The following is a 14,249-nucleotide window of genomic DNA, read 5'->3' on the forward strand; positions in this document are numbered from 1 at the left end:
ACGGAGACTAGAAGTGTAAGCACTGTAAGATATTCCCCTCAGGGGATGGAGCCACTCTGGGAAGAGCAGAAGGTTTCAAGTTCCTTCCCTGGCATCACCAAGATAGGGCTGAGAGAGATTCCTGCCTGCAGCCTTGGAGAAGCTACTGACAGTCTGTGAAGACAATACTGAGCGAGATAGACCAATGGTCTGACTCAGTATATGGCAGCTTCCTATGTTCCTATGAACTGCAACTTGAGCTTCAGTCTCAAGCATCCAAACCCAATACTTTTTCAATTGTACTTCAGTAGTATGAAGTTGATTTACTACCTCAGCACACAAAAAGCATGAAAGTGGGCATACCCTTAGGAATTATCTGTGTTTTTATTCTTCCTAGTGGTTTTTCTATAATTTTGATCAGAACAATACACTGACAGGTCTGTCCATCTGATATGTCTAACTATTTATGTGGTTAAATGATTAAATTATGCATAGGCACTTGTCCTCATGTCATCAATACTAATGCTCAGATAACTGCACTTTGGTTTGTTTCACATAACAGTTTTTCATTCATATTGCCAGTTCCCAACATTCTCATAACATCAGAACAGCCCTGCTGGATCAGGCTGAAGGCCTATCTAGTCCAGCATCCTGTTTCACACAGTGGCCCACCAGATGCCTCTGGGAAGCCCACAGGCAACAGGCGAGGGTATGCCCTCTCTCCTGATGTTGCTCCTCTTCAACTGGTATTGAGAGGCATCTTGCCTCAGAGGCTGGTGGTAGCCTATAGCCACTAGACTAGTAGCCATTGTTAGACCAAGACCACTTATCACAGTCATGGGAATTGCTGCTGACCACAGCTATTGTTGCCCACTTCACACATTACATTTGGCAAAGCTTGTACGTATGCACAGAAGATTGACACTGCTCATGCAGATGAAAAGTTCCTTGTGTCAATTGACCCTTTTGAGTCTTACTATCGGGGAGGACACTGCTGGAACTTGTCAGCCTCTGTCTCATTCAGAAATCGTAATAAGAAAATAACAACCCTATGTAAAACTGACGATTGAAGTATTTAGTCATTCTTGCTGAAAATTACTGTAACGGGTGGGATGGAGAGATTCATAGTTGTTCAGATGGCTCATTTAATGCCTTGGATGTGGTCATTAGGGATATGCATGAACCTGTTTGGGGGCCTTTTTACAGGCCGCTGAACAGGTTCAAACACCCGGCAGTTTGGCCGGCTCGAAGGTGGGGGGATAACTTTAAGGGTGGGAGGGTGCACTTGCACTTACACACACACATACACCCCGCCACATTTCCCCTGCCCGCGCTCTCTGTAAAACTGGTCCAGCGGGGCGGCAGCATACCTCCCTGCCACCCTGTCCTCTCCTCGGACCGGAAGTGACCGGAAGTAACACATGCCCGTGTGCACATCGTTCGTGCGCCTGACATGCATGAGTCAGCATGGGGGTTACTTCTGGTCACTTCCGGTCTGAGGAGAGGACAGAGTGGCAGGGAGGTGCTAACGCTCGGCTGGACCGGTTTTATAGAGAGCACCGGAGGGGGAAGCATGGCAGGGTGATGGTGGTAAGTGCACCCTCCCCGCCTTTAAAGTTATCTCTCCACCTTCAAACTGGCCCCCGCTGGTTCCATGCACAACCCTAGTGGTCATATAAGCAGCAGAGCTGACTAAGCTAGTTGGTGAGTGAAGTGAAGGAATCTGCAATTAACATAATCCAACGTAGAGGACCATCAGACAAACGATTCATATTTTTCAGAATTATATGTACATCCAGAATTATATACAATCCTGTAAGTATTCTGTCTAGTTTAGTGAAGGCAACTGTAGTTTATATAAACAAACTGCATATGAAAGTCAGAATTTTGTGTGCTTAAAATAAGGAAAGCTGCTTACTGTTTTATTTTCAATATAATATTAAACTTTATGAGGTCTTGACTTTCTCTTTCTATTCATGCAAGACGTAAGGTGCATTGGGACCTCATGACCTTCATTCAGCTGAAGAGGAGATATGTTAAACAATTAATATGGAAAAGTATTAAACATTTACTACAGAAAAATGTTCTCTCTTTCTTACATCACATGGTGCATTGTGGGATATGTGGAGGCTATGACGCCTTGTCCTGGCTTCCGCATATCCCACAATGCACTGCCTGACATGTGTGGTGCATTGGGGCATACGCCCGGGAGATAGGCGCTTTAGTCACCCGTCTCTGTGTGCACACACGATCCTGGTGTCAGGGTTAAGGGCATGCTTGCGACCTTTACCTCGGCTAAAGAGCGGGCTTAAAAGTGGGGTTAGGCAGGCAGGGATCCACGTGGATCCTGGCGCAGCACACAAGCAGCCTAACCCAGGCAGGGCTGAACCAGTTAGGGACTGTCCAGGTGGCACTGATTGCCCAGATTTAGGTCTACAAGGCTAATTGAGGAGCTTCCCCATGGAGCTGTTGCACCACCACTAGGCAGGGAGGGACGAGCAGTTCTTTAGTAGCCAAACTGGCTCTGTGTTCTTCTTGAGCTTCTCAGATCCTGATGCAGTTTTGTCTCCTCCCTAGTAAAACAGGTGTAGGAGAGGCTTCAGGCTGTCACTGGACCTGAGCTTCAGCTCAGGTCCCATTGTTGCTGCTGCACCTGAGGTTCTGGGGGATGGCGAAAGCGGAGATTGGCTAGGGATACCAATGGGGGGCATTGAGTTCCTTCCTACTGAAGCTCACTATTGAATGCCAACTGGGGTGCAGTCTCTTTTTGTCCCTCAGAGATGACTGAATCACTGGGGTTCCTATTTGTTCTAGGGGAAATCACAGGTGGAGGTCTCATCAGGTCCAGCGTTTGAGCACCAGCGGTTTTTTACATGAGGACAGAAGACTCCTTATTGATGAAGAGCACCCAACAGAAACTAGGGAGGACTGTATCTCTGTGGAAGAGCATCTGCTCTGCATGTAGGAAGTCCCCGTTTCAATCCCTGGAATCTCCAGGAAGGGCTGAGGAAGACTTCTATCTGAAACCCTTGAGGTCCGCTGCCAGACAGTGTAGACCAAACCTGCTCAGTGTAGGACCCCCAGTTGTTTTTGGATGACAGCTCCCATAATCCCCAGCCACAGTGGCCAATAGCCAGGGATTATGGGATTTGTAGGACAACATCTGCCTAAGGGCCAAAGTTGAGCAGCCCTGGTGTAGACCATCCTGAGCTAGATGGACCAATGGCCTGACTTAGTATAAGGCATCTTCCGATGACTCCCTATGATAAGGCTGATTCAAGAAAGCATAGAATTCTGAGGAATGTAGCCAGACCTTTTCAATTCTCGGCTCCTCTCCTCCATTCTGTGCTCCCATTAAAGTCAGTTATTGGGTGTGTGTGTGTGTGTGCGTGTGTGTAGTAAAATACACTGAGTCCTTTGTGTCTAGACAGTTGGAAGCATGTAAGATGTCTCTGCTGGCAAAACATGACAAAGATGATTGAGAGGCAGCATGTTCTTTTTCGGGTTGTTAACATGTGCAATCTAAGAAAGTGTGAGTGACTTCCAGCTAAAGGGAACGTGCTTTTAAGTCATCTGGACTTGAGTCACCTTCTCTTTACACTTCACTTTTGTCTCTGGATTTGGGCAGTTCTGCCTTTTTTATGGCACTCATGGGGTCACTCATGAATTGCAATGTTGCCCTGTTGTACTCTCCCCTTCTCACCTTCCCCTGCCCTGAGTATCAAGGTGATAAGGATGCTCTGATCCCGTAGTAAACCTGAGGGAATTGACTCAGGCTCATCTCATATGATTTACTGTAGCTCTGGGAGCAGAAGATGTGGGAATTCATAACCCACATTATCTCTGGGTCTTTGCCTGTGAGGGATAGAATGAGAGGATCCTCAATATTCTCGATTGTTCAAGTAGCTTAGTGGATCATTGGGGGAAGAGTCAAAGGACTAAAGTTCATAGGGCCCGAATTCTCCTGTTCAGGCATCTCCATCTGAGTGTGGAGACTGGAACCCCTCTTACCAGTGTTCTCTGGTCATCCTGCTTGAGCAGGTTTTCATAGCACTTCAGAATGCATCTTGGAAATGCTAGGACTTCCCCAAAAACACAACCAGCCATTACTCTATGAGATGTGCATACATTTGGGTGTAACCTTTATGGGTACCTGTTGAATAGTGACTCATTTCCAGAGCAATCTTGGAACAGTTTAAAAAAGAGTCTTTATCTGTAGTAAAGATAAGACAGGAGACGATCTTATTTATGTATTTCTTATTTTTCTATGTCAACCGCTTTGTGATCTTTGGTTGAAGAGCAGTAGTAGTAGTAGTACACAAAAATAAACTCCAAAAATTCAGCCTTCACCAGATAGTGATCTGATCATAACAATGGGAGAATTTCTGCCCAGCATGCCACCAGAGCACACCCAGATTGCATGAACAAAAGACTAAAGTGCATGTCCTGCAGCATGCTAAGGAACAGATACACACTGGAATAGGCCCATGGTTGTTGTGAACTTCTAAAGCGTGTCTTTTTGGGCAACCACAGTGTGGAAGTTGAAATCTCCCAGGACAATAAGCCAGCCAGGGATATCTCACTCCCACCCCCATCAACTCAGTCGGTGAGGCTGTTAGGCAGTGTGGTGGCCAGTACATAACAGGACCCCCAATCTATTATGTATATCCAGAACCAAGTACACACTATAAGTCAACTACAAGAGTTTCTTCTATACTATAGTGGCTTTCTCATGAGAGAGCTGGTCTTGTGGCAGCAAGCATGAATTGTCCCCTTTGCAAAGCAGGGTCTGCCCTGGTTTGCATTTGAATGGGAGATTACATGTGTGAGCACTCTAAGATATTCCCCTTAGGGGATGGGGCTGCTCTGGGAAGAGCACCTGCATGCTTGCGTGCAGAAGGTTCCATGTTCCCTCCCTGGCATCTCCAAGACAGGGCTGAGAGAGACTCCTGCCTGCAACAGGCAATATAGACAATACTGAGCTGGATGGACCAATGGTCTGACTCAGTATAAGGCAATTTCCTTTGTCCTAGATTGACTTTTCTGTGACAACTAGGTACAGAGCAGTGAGTATCCTCTGCAAAAATCCAGAACAAAGTCTCTACCACATGGGGCAATCAGCCTGTGACTGTTGCAATATTTCAGTAATTTATGTCAATAATGTATATGGAGCCTGGGACTATTAGGTCTGTTTCTTGGTGGGAGAAAGTATCTTATGACTCTCTGACTTCTGCTTGATCTTCTGTCATACACTGCACTACTGGAGTAAAAAATCTCTTATGACCTGAAGACTCATCAGCATCCATAGGGCTTTTCAGGGTAGGGTGAGGAATAAACATAGGCTGTGTTCTCACAATCACAAGAATCCTGGTTAAAATGTTAATGAGGATCAGCAAGCATTATGGAGCCAATTGTGAGAACACAGAGTTTCAGGGAAATTCTGGTCAAACCGCTCCTGTTAACCAGCATTTAACCTGGATAGATCCTAGTTATCTATCATACAGGTTAATTGCAGCAATTTGACCAGGACTGTCCTGAATTCTGCATTCTCACAATCAGTTCCGTGCAGCTTGCTGATCCTGATTAACTTTTAAACCAGGATCCTTGTGATTGTGAGAATGCAGCCACAGTATTCCATCAAACCCATCAGATTTGGCATGTGCTAAAATCATAGGAGAGAGTCTATTTTGTGTTTTCCTGTGACTGGAGACTTCTTCTTGCTTATGTCACTACCCTTTGACACTCTTTTGCCACATCTGATTCTTCATTACAGGTTTTTAGCACATAAGTGAAAGTTTATTTTACTTTGGGCAGAAAGTCTTTGCCTGGAAAGGTGGCTAATGCATGTAAACTTTCAAAATGCATGTGCGTGCACACACACACACACACACACACACACACACACACACACACACCCCTACCTAGAAATCAGTCACCCTAAGCTAGATGTTGCCAAACCTGCGGGTCTCCAGCTGTTGTTGGACTACAATTTCTACCACTCCAGGCACAATTTATTACAGCTGAGGATGATGGCAGTTGTAGTCCAACAACAGCTAGACAGCCTCAAGTTGGCCACCTCTGCTCTAAGCTGAATCAGTGTTGGTCACCAGCAGTGTCCTCTCTAATTTTTTCCATCTGTGTGCGGGATGAGATTTGTTCTGGTCTGCAGTATCAAGGCAGTGTGTGCACACATGCATTCAGGGTGGGACCTTCCTGATTCAACCTGAGCGGGATCTAAAATTAACTGAGCGGACATCAAAACTTCAGTTAGTTCAGAATGCGGCAGCCAGATTGGTCTCTGAGATAACCCGGAGAGACCATATTACACCGGTTTTGAAACAATTGCACTGGCTGCCAATATGTTTCTGGGCAAAATACAAAGTGCTGGTTATTACCTTTAAAGCACTGAACGGCTTGGTTCCGAATTATCTTAGAGAGTGCCTTCTTCTACATGATCCCCACTGCACGTTAAGGTCATCTGAGGAGATCCGTCTCCAGTTACCACCAGTTCGTTTGGTGGCGACTCAGAGGCGGGCCTTCTCTGTAGCTGCTCCTGGGCTGTGGAATGCACTCCTGGCAGAAGTCAAGTCAACAGTCATTTAGGGTCAAACTCCATCTTACATTAAGTACAACCTTTGCAAGAGCATGCTTGCTAGATAAATATTAAGTCGCAGCCAGATTGTCCCCCACCAAGATTTGGATTTTGATGGTGGGGGGAGAGAGGTCCAAGACCACTGCTAAAAGGGCCAACCCAGGGTCAAGAGACATTGCAGTGCTTCCCATTGCCCTGATGCAGATGCAACAATGCCCTGATGTGACTTCACCAAATGATGCAACCCAATAGTGGGTCTATGGTGAGTCCACTCAAATACACGGTTCCAGTACATCACATATGGTTATTTCAGCAGCATGCACAATGGGAGAGATTACAGGGGTGTTGTGCACTTTGCAAAGAAGTGTTTACAAGTAGTACAGAGATAGTTCTAGTGAAGGCAGTGGCATTTTATGATGTTTTAATTGTTAATTGATGTTTTATATTGTTTATATTTCTGTTTTAACTGTTATTGGTTTTAATGGTTTGATTGTGAACAGCCCTGAGCCGCTTTGGTAGGGCGGTATAAAAATCGAATTAATAAATAATAAATAATAAATAAAACTTGTGTGAACGTGTGCACATGCGCATACCTTAGAGGGAACACTGGTCACCAGCCTGTTTTACACGGATCTGCAGTCCTGGCTTAGCCCAAAGCTTGATATAAATGGTTTCCCAGCATGCCCCTTAGGACCAACTCATGATTCCCATCGACGGGGCCAGAAGGATCTGGCCATTTGGGACTGGTAGGTCAGGTCCAGCCTCAGAGATTCAGCCTGGGTTATTGCCACCTGTTGCCTCGCAGCACAGTCAGAGGCCTTTTCTAGCCCTGGGTCTGGCTACTTGGGCTCCCTGCTCAAGAATAGCCCTTGCCCTTCTTGCCCTCATCATGGGCTGGATTGACTTTATATAGCAGGGAGGTCTCAAGTGTGTTCTTGCAAGAGTTCCCCCGGTCTCACCAGAACTCCCACGAGACTTTGAAGTCCCGCAAGACTTCCTGACAGGATCTCGTGAGGCGGACGTCTAATCTTGCAAGACTTCATTGTTGGACGGTGAAAAGCCGTCTGGCCAATGGGGCCAGACAAACTCTGCACGGTTGGCCGAAGAAGTGCGGTCGGCTGAAGAGTGAGGCAGGAGTGCCTCCGAACAAAGGGGCACCTCTGTGGGGGCAGCAGAGTTGGGTGGTCCGTGGTGGCCTCCCATGGGACCCCGACACGACTGCTGAGAGGCAAACTTTTCCAGAACTCATAGTTTGATTCTGTGGCTGTGCACCAGAAATAAGACGGCTGTGAATAATCTTACCCATTTATGCATCCCAGAGCGGTAAGGAAACCTTTTAAAACTTAGTTGATCTAATAAAATACATAGTGAGCCCCTTGTCATGATTGCATGAGAGGGCTTGAGGGCGGCCAGCGGGGAAGCCAGCAGAAGCTCACCTTCCCCACAGATGATCTGGCTGCCGGGTCTGGGCAGGCCAGGGTGTGCGGATCGCCCGCCCAGATGGTCTGCTGCTGCCCCAGGCAGCACGGAGGTGCGGGGTTCGGGACATATGGGACCGGCCCCCAGAAATCCCACAATGCACCATGTGAGTGTGCGGGGCATTGTGGGGATCCCCAATGCCGGTGACAGCCAGGAGCCTGCTTCTGTGCCAGTGCCGGCTGGGAGCAGCTGGTGCTTGCACATGAGCAGTTAGCCTAAGTTAAGGACATGCTTGTGCCCTTAACCTTGGCTAACCAGCAGGCTCTGTCAGCGGGCTTGCCAGTGGGAAGCACTAGGCTGTCGCCAGTTCTCACAGACAGCCAAGCCTGGGCTTAGCTGGTTGTGAGAACAGCCTCAGTATCCATTCACATAAGCTTGTCATTCTGCGAGACCAACATCTGTAAAATCACACTGGTTTTTACTGGCCAATTACTCTTTCTTTCGAGCAGCAGGGGTGATAGAGGAAAGGATAGTAAGGCTTTTCTTCAAACATCCAGACCAGTGGTGGCAGCAGGAAAAAAATATCAAGGGGGGCGCAGAAGGGGCAAAGTGCATTTCCTGGGCGGGCAGGTAGTGCCCCACATGTTAGAGTCCTGAAACATAAATGGGGGGCAAGGACTTTTCTGAGGCGGTGCTTGCCCTCTGCCCCACACACCCCGAGCCTCCCTTGCTCCAGACCTATCTAGCTCAGTATTATCTTCACAGTCTGTTCTCCAAGGTTGCAGGGTTCGCCAAGGTTGCAGGCAGGAATCTCTCTCAGCCCCATTGAACAGATGAAGCCGCTTTCTACTGAGTCAGAGCAGGGGTCTGCTTAGGATAGTCTCCGGTAGAGGCCCTAGCCCTGCTTTGAGATGTAGATGCAAGGAACTGAACCACGCACCTTCCATGTGCGAAGCATGCATTCTGCCACTGAGCAACGGTCCCTCCCCCCTCCCTAATGTGACATCACAGGTGTCCCTGTCAGGAAATTGCCCTCTCCCATTTGGGGGCTGCATCCTCTTTTTCCCCTTTGTTCTAACCTTTGCTCCCCCACAGGAAGTGAACTTTTCTAGCACCACCCCCCCCCAAGTGAAGTTTTTGGCAGGCTGTAGGAGGTTGCCACCAACCTCCTGTGGATTGAACACACGAGGCTTGTGTTGCTCGACCAACGGGCGTTTGCAGATGTTGCCATGTACACATCTATACCTATATCTACAGTACACATGATAATATGTGCGGGGGGAGGGATGAAAACGGTGAGAGACAAAAGGAGAATGAAGATGAATGTTAGTGTTCCCCTGGGGTTCATGGCTGAAGGAATTAACACAGCTTGGCACTCTACCCTAGCTGTGTTTGTTTCCATGGCAACAGCTACGTACATGTTTCAGACTATCTACAGTGACACAGTTGCAGAAATAGTAGCTTGCAGGTTTCTGATATCGCATCAGTGGGCAAGCAGCACATACACTGTCTTAAGTAAGTGTAAAAGAATTTTACCAATCTAAGCTCTAGATGCAAATGTCTAATTTTTGTACCAGCTCTGCAAACAGCTAGGCTCTGAGCCCTGCCTCCCCCTCTGGTCCTGGAAGGCACGGCCAAAGTTGAAAGTTGCAGGGGGCGGTTCAAGCAGTCTGCATTGATTTGGGCGAAATGATCAGATTGAATGAATGCCACTGAATGAAGACAAGGGCTGTGGGATGGCGTGTTTCAGAGGCATGTGGTCTTTGCGGGGCTGTGCAAGGCGTTTCGTGGGTTGGTTGCTTTCCTTTAACTCGAGGGAGAGATTGCAAATTTGTTTTTAGCACAATAGAAGCTGGCTGCTGAATCGGAAAAGACTTTGGACTCGGCTGTCGCGAACGTGTCCGATCTTTGAACTGTAAATCTGTTTGGAAATTAGAATGCCAGCTCTCTGCTGACCACTGGCTTTCATTTGGGAAGATCCGGAGCTCTGTTGTCTTGTTTGAATGCCTGTGTGCATCGCAGATCTCTGTAATCCAGACATAAGATGACCCTGACTTGTCTTTGACATTTTGCTTTTACTTTTTTAAAATTGGCATCTCTATTGATATTAGAGCAGTAAGAATAGATGAAGTTGTAAATGCATCATTCCAGTGTTTATGTTAACAAATGAAGACTCTAAAGGAACAGGATACTTATCTGGTAATTGTCTGGGAATCAGTATAGGAAAGGAAATGCACGAATTTGATTAATATCAGAATAAGTTTTGGCTCTAGATTTTAGCTGTGGTGTGAAGCCTATGGAATTCAGTTTGTTGCAGCTTCCTTTTCAGTGGTTCTTTTAATGTCAGCATACGTTGTACCTGTTGTACAAAAACTAGGCTTTTTATTTACAATTTTGATGTTTTAAGCGGTGCAAAAATAAATGATAGAAAGCACAGTCCAGAATTTCCCTGCTCCTTTCCCACCCCATCCCATGCAGGCTGCTCCATGCACAGGATTTCCCTAATACCAGCTCCTCTCCCCTGTCACTGCCTGCATTTAGAGCTCAGACTGGATTGCACCCATAGTGATGAAATAAATGTTGACAATCCCAGACAGCTAAATGGGATTGCCATCATTCACAAATGTATGCGCAATAAGTGGGAAAATGGACATTTTCAAAATGAATCTGGAAGGGTCAGCAATAATATATAAACAGTATATGCTAAAGTTTGGATATTCACTGTGGTGTGTATGTATATATCTATATATCTGCCTATATGGTGGCCAATAAGTAGGATCACTGTGATCAAAAAGCATGATGTTTCCAAGGTCCTCTTGTCACATTGGGAGACAAGGGCGGTTAGATGTTAAGTTGACGAGGCTTACTGCCTTACTGAGTCCCTGCCTCATGCATCCAGCATATTACAGAGCCTAGTATCATTATCATCTTTAGTCAATTTGGTATAGATTACCTGTTGCATAATCATTTTCATTGTTTTCGTTATCCACATTAACTGTGCTGCATATTGATGACTGGCATTAACACCTGGAAAGTTTAAGCAGCAACCTGAGGTGTACGGATGTTTAAAGGGGAGAGCAAAGCAACCCCTGGATCTGGTACAGGCTCTGATTTTCCCTCTCAGTCATCCTAGTGGCACTTGGTAGACCACCAAGAGAATGGATTTGGGATCAATCCAACACAGAGACAAACTAAATAGCTGCCTGGACTGTCAAAATGGGATGGGCACCAGTGTCAGCTATATAAATATCTTGGAGAGCTGCAGCCTACACTTTTGGAGGAGACTCACAGAAGCAGTTCATTGGGTGGGGCTGTCCCAGCATTCATGAGGACAAGAGCCTTTGAATCATCATTGGCTGATCAAGGCAACAGAGACAGTTGTAAAGGGGAGGAAGTTCCACTCTGTTCTGTGCTGGTCAGATCTCACTTGGAGTACATTTTAAGAAGGATGTTGATAACAAATGGGTTCAGAGAGGGGCCACAAAGATGGTGAAGGATCTGGAAACAAGAGTTCTATGAGGAACAATGAAAGGAGCTGGGTATGAAGAAAGGAAGAATATGGGGGCATATGGTAGCCATGTTCTGGCTATCGTCTGAAGAGCTGATACAGAGAAGGAGCAGATTTGTTCTCTGTTGCTTCTGACGGCAGAGCGAGAACCTCTATGTTGAAATTAGAAGGAAGCAGATTTATGCCAGACATTAGAAGAGATTTCCTAATCGTAAGAGTTGTTCGGCAGTGAAATAGTCTACATCTCCTTGGCAAGATGTTTTCAAACAGAGACCAGATGGCCTTCTGTCAGGATGCTATAGCAGATACCTTCACTGAGTAGTGGGTTAGACTAGAAGACTAACCCACTCCCTTCAAAATTTAAAAAAAATTCAAGCTCCCTTCAAAATTAAAAAAACTGTGATTCTGTGAAGGAGGGAGGGAGGGGGGGAGAGAAAATAATGTCCAAATCAGCTCCTGATAATTTTGCTAGCATAGAATGAGAGGAAGGGAGAGGGAGAGAAAGTGTGTGTAAAAGTTTCTCTGTGGCAACACTAGGGTGGACCTTGGATCAGGATCACAGATCTGAAGGAAGGATTTGCTTGTGAAAGGAGCAGGTTACATCCTAGGGCAGTGTCCTTCATAGTAAGACACTGAGGCCAATGGTGGCCCCCATTAGGCTCCCTGACTAATTATTTATTAGGCCTGTGTGAAGCTTTGACCACATCTGAATACACTCCGCAGTCCCCTGGGTACTGTGAGGATATTAACAATTCTCACCATGCAGTCCTAAACCTCGGCCAGAGCTGAGGGACTTCTTTGAAAAAGAAACATTGGTAGACTTACTGTGAAGGGTTCTTTTTCTGGTATGGGGAGGGCATCCGGCCCACCCGCGGATGCAGTTTGGGTGGTTCCTGGGGTGGCGGAGCAACTCCTAGGGTTCTAGTGAATTGTATCCCTTGGCTACTACTGCTCTTACTCTAGTCCCTGTCTATCTATGGCTCCTCCACTCTTCTATCTTCATTCTAAGATCCAAGGTCCAGTTGTAAGTTGAAGTACTAGTGTTTACAGTTCCTTAGAATTTTCAAAGTTAATGTTAATGTTTGTTCACTCCCTACGCTCCGAATGACCAGAACTGGGTACTAGGGGGCAGGCTGCAGGGAGTAGAGGAGCTGTTCGTTTGTGATTAGTCCTGTCTCAGAGCATGCAGTGATTGACAACCCTGGATGGTAAATCGGTCCTTGACGCAGCAGATCCACCCTCATCGGTAGTGGCCACGGCTTTTGTGTAGATAGGTCCATGAGGTCGGAGAATCAAGGTCTCCTTGGCCAAAAGGGGGCTACCAGGATGACCTTGGCCCTCTCGATCACCAGTTTTCTGATGACCGCCCCCAAAATCGCCAGCGGGGGAAAGGCATACAGCAAGCCCGGAGGCCACCTGGCGATCAGGGCATCTACTTGCTCCGCTTGTGCACACAGGTGCCTTGAGTAAAAACGGGGAAGTTTGGCATTGAGGGCCGAGGCAAACATGTCTACCTCCAGTAACCCCCAGCGTTTCACAATTTGAGTAAAGACTTCTGGGTGCAGAGACCACTCCGCTTGGTCCAGGAACTGCCGGCTCAGCCAGTCCGCCTGCAGGTTCAGACAACCTGACAGGTGTTCTGCCACTATGGACTGGAGATGATCTTCCACCCACAGGAATAACCGATCCGTCTCTTTCATCAGTGATTTGGACTGCGTGCCGCCCTGATGTGGGCCTTCGCGGTGACGTTGTCGGTCCGTACTAGGACATGTTGCCCTTCCAGAATGGTTTGAAACTTTAGTAATGCTAAGCGAACCACCTTCAATTCCAGCCAGTTGATGTTGTGTGCTAAGTCCTCCGCTTCCCACCTGCCCTGGGCCTGGTGAGAAGCACAGATGGCTCCCCAGCCGGATAGGCTCGCATCCGTAGTCACCGTGATGCGTCCCGGAACGTCCAACGGCATGCCCCTCCGTAACGCAGGACACTTCCACCACCTGAGGGAGACCCGTACCTTGTTGGGAATCTTGATCCAGAGGTTTTTCCTTTCCATGATGGCTTCCTGGTAAGGAAGGAGAAGCCACTGGAGGGGCCTGGCATGCCATCTCGCCCAAGGCATCCCAAAGAAAGGACGTGGCACAAGTTAGATGTTTGAAGGGCGCTCCGAATTTACATCAGACGGACGAGTAAATTTAGGAAATCGGATTCACTTTTCGTTTCATACTTACCCTCAAACCTGGGCTGCAAAGTCTCTAAAGCTTCTCTGGCGAGGTGGCTAAAATCCACCATTTCCTTGGCCTATGAGTCTCTGGGTGTTGAGGCACCCCCAAATGTCACGGCACATTCTACTAGAAGTGCGGCGGCAACGGCCACTTTTGACACAAGAGTTCCTCTAGAGGACATATGTAAGGCGGCCACCTGGTCGTCAACCTCCCCATTCGTGAACCATTATAAAATTCCGTCTTTTTACGCTCCGCAAGCGGCGGTCGCACGGACGGTGCTACAGAAGGTGGTCTGATGCATCCGCTTCCCACCCCTGTCAGTCAGCTTGGGTATGTCCCACGATTATGGATGCCCTCCCCATAACCAGGAAAAACAAGCCTAAAGCAGCTAGAAGCTAGAGGAGACTGGGCAGCTTGTGGACTGACTTGAAGCAAGACAGGACCAGAACTGGGTTGGGTGTGGCTGGAGCAGCATAGTATATACAGATCTGAAATCTGATTGGCCCTGTCTTGAAGCATGAGAAGGCTGACA

General features: G+C 47.3%; 1 protein-coding gene across 4 annotated transcripts in view; it reads left to right on the forward strand.

Moving 5' to 3' along the window:
* The window catches only part of FOXN3 (forkhead box N3), a 397,500-nt gene that overhangs the window by 97,893 nt on the left and 285,358 nt on the right, over positions 1–14,249 (forward strand). The window contains exon 1 of one of the 4 annotated variants that reach the window (XM_053258910.1): positions 9,483–9,505. The exons of the other annotated variants lie outside the window; for them this stretch is intronic. The gene's annotated coding sequence lies outside the window, so the exon portion shown is untranslated. Of the gene's footprint in view, positions 1–9,482; positions 9,506–14,249 lie in introns of those variants that run through there. 4 annotated transcript variants of the gene reach the window in all.

The sequence above is a fragment of the Hemicordylus capensis genome, chromosome 1 (genome assembly GCF_027244095.1).
Source record: "Hemicordylus capensis ecotype Gifberg chromosome 1, rHemCap1.1.pri, whole genome shotgun sequence".
NCBI classification, from domain to species: domain Eukaryota; kingdom Metazoa; phylum Chordata; class Lepidosauria; order Squamata; family Cordylidae; genus Hemicordylus; species Hemicordylus capensis.